The 8,954-nt window shown below is 39.3% G+C and overlaps 1 protein-coding gene across 1 annotated transcript in view; it reads left to right on the top strand.

Annotated features, from left to right (window-relative positions):
• LOC108114128 (elongation factor-like GTPase 1) overlaps nt 1–8,954 on the top strand; it is a 76,000-nt gene that overhangs the window by 30,649 nt on the left and 36,397 nt on the right. The gene's annotated exons all lie outside the window — the stretch shown is intronic.

Here is an 8,954-nt window from a genome sequence, read left to right as displayed (position 1 = left end):
CCATTAGGCCCGGGCACACGCCTTCCTTAACGTATCTGGCGGATACGTATCATCTGCGAGATATACGAGCCCATGCACTATTCAATTAGTCATTCCAGACACACGTCGACCAAGACGGGAATACTCTCAGCTACACGGAGAAAACGTACATTTAATGAGTTAAATTCGCGAGCTAAGAATATATTTTGAACGTGGTTATGTTAGGGGTTTTCAGATGAAGTTTTTCCATAAACATTGACTTTTTTAAAACCAGAACTTGTATGTAGGTCAAGTGACTTTTTATAATTTGTTTAAACTGCTTATTTATTCTTAAACAATAATAATAATAAAAATAAGTTTAATTGGATGATCCAAAAGCATTCAAGCATTCACATTTGTCATAAATATTTATTTGTAATATCTTCAACAGTGAATTCTCTATTTTTAGATATAAAAACTTAATCTTGGCCCCCTAACTCTTATAATTACTTAACAATTTGTAGTTCTCTGTGTACGGCCTGATTCTTGAGCTGCTTTCGCTTCAATGTCAACCCGGCTCGTTTAGTCTGTCATCGATTTGGACTGGTACTCGTAGAACCAGACAAGACCAGAGCCAGCAGATCTAACACCTCTTACCCAAAACCAGCTGAAAATTCTTGGTTTCTCTCTGGCTCAATTTAGCTAAATGCTTTCGCATTAAACATAATTTGTCGCGGCCTTCTTAATTGCAGATTGGGAAATATGTGGCTTGGCTCTACATCGAACACTCTCTCTCCCAGTATCATTTCTATTTTTTTTTTTTTTTTAGTTTAGTTTTAGTTTCTCGAGACCTTTCTCCCTCTGGGTGATCTATAGCCCCAATCGTGCCCAGAACTTCTAATGAACTTCAGGCGGCTCATCCATTTCCATTTCACAGTATTCTCATATTTATACACTAACAAAGAGTGCTTTCTTGAAGTGGTTGAAGCCAAAAGGTGTTTGAATAGATAATAGGAGTGGGTCTTTGTTATTTAAATTTGTTTATACAATTTTATAAGTTGTTATTGGAAAATATTTGATTTATAAAACAAATAAATACGTTACTCTTAAAGAGGTTTTGTGAATCTTTCAATTGAAAATACTTCTTATTAGGTTGCTATTTATGTACAAAAGTGGCTTATATTTCTTAAAAAATGTTTACTATTATACACAATACTACTCTATCATTAACATTATCACATAATTCTTGTAGAAGAATATGTAGAAGAATATCATTTTTGTTCCCAATAGCCAATGAAATTGTGTACCCTTTTATCATTTTGTGAATTGGTAAAATGAAATGTGGTTTCTTTGTAAATAAATAAATATTATTTAACTTTTATTTAAAACTTATATTTAGTTTTGAACTTCTTAAGTCAAGCTTTCTGCTCTGCTTTAAATTAAATAAAAAATAAACAATATAAACTAGCAGATAAGTTTCCGTTTCCTTGAGCGTTCATTGGCAGTAATACAGCGGTTGAATTTCTTCATCTTTCAGGAATCTCAATTATGTTTTTCCCTATTCCCAAAGAGCATTAAATATGCCATTTAAAACATTTCACCAGGTCCCCTTTCATTTTCCTAGCCAACTATTCGGCTGGCTACGGACAATTTCCCTACCGCATGGGAACTGCAATAAAACAATAACAAATGAACTAATAAGAAGACGTTGCCAAGCTAAGCTTAAGTTCAGCGGAAAGGCTGTTGTGGAGCTTCCCATTTTTCACGTAGCCGCGCAATAAAAGAAACTGAGCGTTAATTAAAAAAATAGCCATAGATCAATGCACCTGATAGATGCGGGAAATGTTTGTTCTACTGCTTGTGTTGCAAGTTGCTGGTTGCCAGGTTGCTCTTGGGGCTTTTTTTTCTGTCTGTGTGTTTGTGGCAGCAGCAGCAGAAATTTGCCATCGGCAAATGTGGTGTAATTTGTGAGAAAAAGGCTGGGCTCCTTAGCCCTTTTTAGAGCCCCTAATGGAGAGAGCCCAGAGCGATCTCAGAACCCGAAAAAAAAATAGGAAAAAATGAAAAACAAGGGGGAAATAGAAAAAATAGAATGGTAGAACGTTGACAAGGCTGCAGGCGCTTCCTTCATTAGCATGGAATGGGTGGAAAACTGGTCAACTATTTGGCTTTCCTCTCTGACACACATAAGGCGTTTATAATCATTATGGGATAAACGCCGGAGTTGTTAACTCCTTCTGCAACTGTTGTTGCAACTGCTGCTGCTGCAGTGAGTGGGTGCTGCTGTTGCGTGGTTCCAACTTTCTTCGTCTCTTATCTTTTGTGCATATGCAGCGGGCACAGCAGCAACATCCCCCAGACACAGCAGCAGCATCAACGCAATGGCGGCGTCTGCATTCTTTGCTAGCTATAAAATATGCGACCGACGATCATCTAAGTACAACAGCAACAGCAACTGCAACAGCGAGTGAAGCAGCAAGAGCAACAGCAACAGCAACAGCAACGGCTGCAGCCGCGCAGCAACTCTTGAACTTTACTGAGCTATGAAAATGCTTTTGCCCTTTTTCTATGCTGTCTTCTTCTTCTTATTTTACTGCAGGCAGCAACTGTTTAGCATGATCTACACTGAGAGAAAAGTCGTAAAATATAAAATAATATATTATAAAGTTAAATTACTTAAAAACTTGAATTTCTGATTATATCTTATTTAGCTCATTTTTAAGTATTTTTCTTAACTATTTTAACATCTCTAAAGAGGATCCTTAAATACAAAAAACTTCTTTGAGTGTAGCTTAAATGAGTGAAAGAGAGAGGGAGAGGCAGCACGATGTTGCTGCTGCTGTTGCTCAAGTGCCAATAGCAATCTTCTTTTTTTTTCCAACCGCTTTTTCCTCCTGCCGTTGCTGTTGTTGTTTATTTCCCCCTGGCTTGATCTTTTGGTCTTTGGCGGTAATTTTTCTGCGCAACTTTTTCCTTTTGGCCAAGACATTATTGGCTTTCGGTTGCCTTCGCTTCGGCTTTTCCTACTCCTCTCTATTTCGGTGCCATTTTAGCGCTGCTCTTTTTTTATCTGCCAAAGTTTTGTCTTCATTTTTATTTTAATAGCGATCTTGATACTGTTGTTGCTGCTGTAGCTGATGCTGCTGCTGCTACTCCTCCACTCTTCTTAGCTGGATTTCTGCGGTATCTTCTCTTTATCACATAATGATTTCAAATGGTGCGAAATTAATTTGAATTATTACTGTTATTAGCTGTTATTTGTGTAATGGCCGGTGCCTGATCGCAGCCCAAAAAAAGAGTCTGCGGCGTTGGTACAGTTGCAGATGTTGCAAGTTGCTGCCGTGCATTATGCAAGACGTGGGTAACTAATTCTACAAGAAATGCTCGGAAACTCAATGATAAGCTATGAGAATGAGTAATTTCAGAAGGAGCAATTACTGCGGTAAAAACATAAAGCAAAACCTTGATTTAAACTTAGGCTTAGGCCTATTTATTGCTGTTTTTAACCATTAAAATTAATAAGTAAAGATACTATACAAATTGATCAGTATTAAAACAGAAGATAGAGATCGAATCGATTTCATTTTTCAGTTTAACATGAATCACATTTCTAATTATATAGCCAAAGTGACAGTCCGATCAGCCAAATAACATATATCCCACAAATAGGTGAAAAATAGCCAAGTTGATGACCAGCCTTGTTGGCATTTTTTCCTGTGCAACCTTGGCATCAATTACCAATTCTCGTTGGCCGTTTAAATGACAGTGTCTTTGTTGTTCGGCAGCGGTTAGCCGGCCACATTTAAATTTATTAAAACTGCACCAGCCAGTAACGGACAACGTTTGGAATGTGCAACATGTTGTTGCTGCTGCTGCTGTGCAGTTCAGTAAGTTGCAGTTGCTGTTGATGTTGCGTTCAATGACCAAGGTGGTGATCTCTCTTGTCCCTCGTTCCGGCATCCTGATGGCGCCTCGACCATTTGCAATTTGCCATTTTACCATTTTAGCATTTTAGCATTTAAGCATTTTGCATGCAATTTGATGCCATTTGTCATTTGCTTAATTGTGCCCAAGCCGTGTGTGCTGCACTTCCTGCCAGATCAGTTCAGTTCAGTTTGAGGTTTTTTCTTACCGTTTCTAATTGTTGGCCAGCACGCAGCGGCAGCTACAGCGGCAGCGTTACCTGCAATCTGCCGGCTCTCGGACCCATTTAGTTTCAATTAATCAAGTTGTCGCTGCACGCGTCTATTAGCTGTTTATGACAAGTGTTCTCGGGCGACGGATCGAGGGAATATCTTGGGACTTGGAACTTGAAACTTGGTAGATCAGACGCCTTCGGGTGTCCGCCTGTCGCTCATTAGCGGCGCCCCCGAAGTCTTCGCTGATGTTTCTGCTCCTGATGTGGCCTCCTCCTTCTCATCCATCAGCTGTTTGTTATTAAATATACGTGTGGCAGTTGCCGCTACTGCCTGCCGGGGCTTTGAACTGTTCTTCAGCGGGGTTTTAAGCTTGAGTTGCAAGTTCGAATCGGGGATAGTTTATTACCTAATATTAGGAGGTTTCAAGGGGTATATAGCCTTGATAAAGAAAATGTTTCAGAATTATGTTTCTTTGAAAAGCCAGCTTAGTTATTAGTAAATCAGTTAGACCTTCTTAAGCTGCAAATTTGTGTTAAATAAATTCTTAAAAAATGCATTATTCTTCATTTAATCATTTCCTACTTACCAAAATACAACAAAAAAACATAATTAATGTAAACCTAAACAATGTTTTTGATTTCCTACCACACAAGATGTTTGAATTAATTTAATGCAGCCAGAAACGTTAGGAACTAGTGCATATTGCATTTTCATTCTAGTAATTATTATGAGACTCTTGTTGCATGCCTCAAGACGTTTTGGATTCCGGCTAATTTGTACTTTAAAAAATACGATTACGAACATTAATACATAAGCGGGTATCTTGTAGTCGGAATAGCTAACTATGATCGTTTTTTCGTTGTTTTTTTTTCGGTTAGTTTCGTAATGGGCAAGTTCTTTAATGTCCCACTTTGGGTTTATATTCAGGTACCGTTGCATATGTGGGGGAAATGGTTAAAGGCTTTGTTTTTCTTTTGCTCTTTTTCTCTAACTTTTTTTTTTGGTTAAAGATTGCGCCATTTTTTGCGCCCAGCTGTCACAGGTTCGTTGACTCCCAGAGCGGTGCAGTTGGTGTTGAAACAATCATGTCCGAACCAGTGGCCAACTCTTGACGTTGGCCCATTGCATAATCCGCGGCATAAGAGCCACGAAGTTCTTCGCCAGGTCCAGATTTACAGGCCACATCCACAAATCCAGTCAGACAGACAGGCTTTACTGCGGTAATTACCATTGTCTGCTAAATTGATTTCGAAATGCTTAAGTCGGCAATTTTCGGTGGCTCAGGATGTGAAGATGTTTAGACTTAGTGGAGCAGTTGGCGGCCACAAATTGTGGGTCAAATGCTCGGCCAGATGGGATCCGGTGGAGATAGGCATTTAATGGCTTAAATGATCATCGCCTGGGCTTGGCAACAGTTCTAACTGTTTGTGAGCTCAATAAACCGCTGATCTATGCTTTAGCTAAAGTCCTATGTTCTTAAATTAAGCAATTTTTCGGTCTAAACGGTGTTTCAAGTGATTACTTTTAATTATAAACAAGTTTTATGGTTTATCCATCAATGACTAGTTAGTAAATCTTCCAAAAGCAAAAGAAAGTTTTAAGAATTTCCAAATGGAAAGAAACAAAGATACTTCTTAAAAAGAAAATCCAACTAGAAATGGCAAAGACATTAATTGATGTTTATTCCATTCGATAATCAATTAAGATCCATTGATTAGGCTTTGCCAAACCAGGGGAAATAAGTTGTGCTCTCAATCTTCTAAGATTCTTTGGGTGTGCAAATAGAGGCGATTACAAGAAATTCTAAATGCCAGTGACTCTGAATTTCCTTGCGGCAACATTCTGGCAACTGGTTCGGCCTCCTCATTTTTATTTCACTTATTCCCCCGATTATGAGGCTCCAGGATTGGGATGCTACCTTTCCTGCCATGTGAAAGCTGGTCACTGGACAAACTAGAATTTATCTCTGGATATATGTATACTATATATATTGCCATATGCACACGCACTAGATAAGCCAGTTGCATAAACCAGTTATCGGTTATCGGTGTCTTCTATCGGTAGATCCAGATACTAGTGAAACCGACACCCCCCACGAACTAATTGCAACTCATTTCTATTTATCGCGATGCGTTCGTGGCAAATGAATTACGGCAGCTGGAAGCAAATTAAAATCGTGGCAAATGTTGCAAGTTTCCCTAATTCACAGCGGCATTCAATTCAACTGCCTCGATCCTAGCCTTTCGCATTAAGTTTTCTAATTTACCGTCTGCTCAGGTAGCAATTTTCATGCGTTTTCCCTGGCCATTTTCAGCGATGCCAACGAGATGTAGAACTAATTTTGGTTATTAAGGTACAACTTTGTAGGTTTTGTGATTAACTAAGTAAATATTATGCTATAAAAACATATTTAAACCTAGAAAAAAATTAAATTAAATTAATATTTTAAATTATTTTTAACCTGTTCTTAGTTCTTAATTAAGTTAAAAAACGCCAGCACTATCCATTTCCTAGTTCTTGCGTGCCAGGTTTTTATTTATTTAACTTCTTCTTTTTTGTGAGGCAAGGTTTCTGCCACTTGTTGCGCCCGTTTGCCAAATGCAATTAAATCTGTGTCGTGTGTGTGCAACAATTGCACTTGGCAATTGCAACTGTGCCGCATAATTGTGCCAAATGAATTTGTAATTATGTATTTGGCTTGGTCTCTTGGACGTTGCCATGCAATCTGAGCCGGTTTTGGTGCCACTTCCACATCTCCCTGCTGTGTTTTTAATGTTTTTTTGTATTTTTTTTTTTGGTCATGTGAGTGACATCACAGTAGCAGCCACACACAACACACAAAGTCATTGTCAACAATGTCAGCCAGACCCACAAGACCAACGAGACCAGCCCAGACCAGACCAGGCCAGGCCAGTACGGACCAGACCGGCAAGTCTGTTCGGGCCATGACACCACACAAAAAGAAGGCTGACAAAATTTAATTAAAGCGCATGACGAAAAATTCTTTGAAAAATTGTTTAGACGACATCCGATAAGCTCAAAAGTTGCAAGGGCACAAAAATGATACCCTAACTGAAGGGAAATGATATTAAAAAAGCGTTAAATTCGGTTCGCTTATCTCTATCTTACTTAGTTTCCTTAGATTTATCCTTGAGTATTATTTGCCTATTTAATTTATGAAACTTAAAAGGATTACCCATTAAGGGTATTCCCAAAAACTATATAAAGCTACTGCCGACACCTTCAAAGTTACACATTCCCAACTTTTTCCAGAGCTCGCTCTATTTCTATTTTTTTGCTAGACAAGCAAGTCTAAAGTGTCAAAGTCGCCGGAGAGTGTAGACTAGAGGAGATTGGAAAGGGAAGTGATGGTGGCACCATACTGGGTATTTGGCAAAGTTTTCTTGAACTTCACACGAAGCCAATTAAATGGCGACACGTTACGGAACATGGTCGAGGCATCATCCTCGTCATTATGATCAACGCTGGGGCCTATTCCCAAGTGGCTATATGATGGGGAGACGGCAGTCTATGGGTATTGGAAAAATGGGTCAATGATGGCTTAAATTGTGACTGGATAAGGTTGAAAGCCGTGAGGTGTGGGCTTGACATTTGATCGCATCTGCCGATCCACTCGGCTGATTGACTGATGAATCTTTGCGGATTGTTTTTGCTTGCGGTTTGATTTATGACGATCGATCGATCGATGGCAAGTTTCATTCAACTTTCTTTCATTTCGCATTTTGCATTTTCAGTTTTCCTTGACTCGCTTCTTGCGGCTGCCGTTTTCATTGCAATGATATTGTTATTGAGATGTAGCCAGCCAGCCAGCCAGCCCCCTCTTTGGCTTTGGAGACCCATCCAGCCATCCTGGCAACAATTTGTCTAATGTGCCAATTTGGTCGCCCGCCTCTCAGTCTCGCTGTTTCTCGCTCTATCCATGTTGAGGTCTTTCTATCTATCCGATCCCAATCAGCTGCTAGAGATGGTTAGCAAACTAGGAGAGTGACTGAAAAGTTTCAGTTTTTATTGTTACCCAGGAGTGGGGTAGAGGATGTCATTGATGGGTTTTTAGAAGCTGTAAATGAATAATTTTAAAGGATTTAAATGGGATGGTTAATATGGTTTATGAACAAGTTGTTTGTTAATCAAAATAATCAGAATTCACAGCAAATTTAATATTACGGAGAATCTAAAGTGACTTAGTCTAAAACTAACTACTATCTTTTAAATATATTTACCCCATAATATTTTCTCAGGATATGCATATATGATATTATCTTAAAGGGCAAACTTTCTTCCATCACGTACTTCCTGTTGCATGTCAACATTCCTAGTAGTCCCATCTCCCTCTCTCTCGAATCGTATCAATGACAAGACAAACCGAAACTGCAAGATCTTTGAGCTTAGGAGGCCCTATAATTTCCACACTCTTGCCGCCCGCGAAAATCTCGCTAGTCGCTAGTCGCTAGTCGCTCGCTCACTTGTCCCATTTATTTATTTTGTATTTTTCTGCCGTTTAAATTTAATTCACGATTCGCGCTGCCATCGAACGCAAAGCGACAAAGGAACGGAGAAAATTCCCTCGACGACGGATTGCAATTTTCCATCTATCTATCTTGCTCTCGCACTATCTCTGGCTGGGCTGGCTTTTCTTTCCTTCTAACAAGCCAGCGGACGGGACTCTACAGAGCTTTTCTTTTGCTTACTTTCCGATTTTAGCCAACCAAAGTTGGAAACTCTCTTCGCTCGCGTACTTAACCGCAATAATTTTTGCTCATTTGAGTGTCGTGGAAATGAGTTAAAGTCGCGATACTCTGGCATTGCCACTTGGAATCGTCGCTTCTTCTTCTACAC

Source organism: Drosophila eugracilis, unplaced genomic scaffold (genome assembly GCF_018153835.1).
Source record: "Drosophila eugracilis isolate 14026-0451.02 unplaced genomic scaffold, ASM1815383v1 contig_2154, whole genome shotgun sequence".
Taxonomy (NCBI): domain Eukaryota; kingdom Metazoa; phylum Arthropoda; class Insecta; order Diptera; family Drosophilidae; genus Drosophila; species Drosophila eugracilis.
Note: the sequence above shows the minus strand (reverse complement) of the source record. Positions and strands in the feature narration are given on the sequence as shown.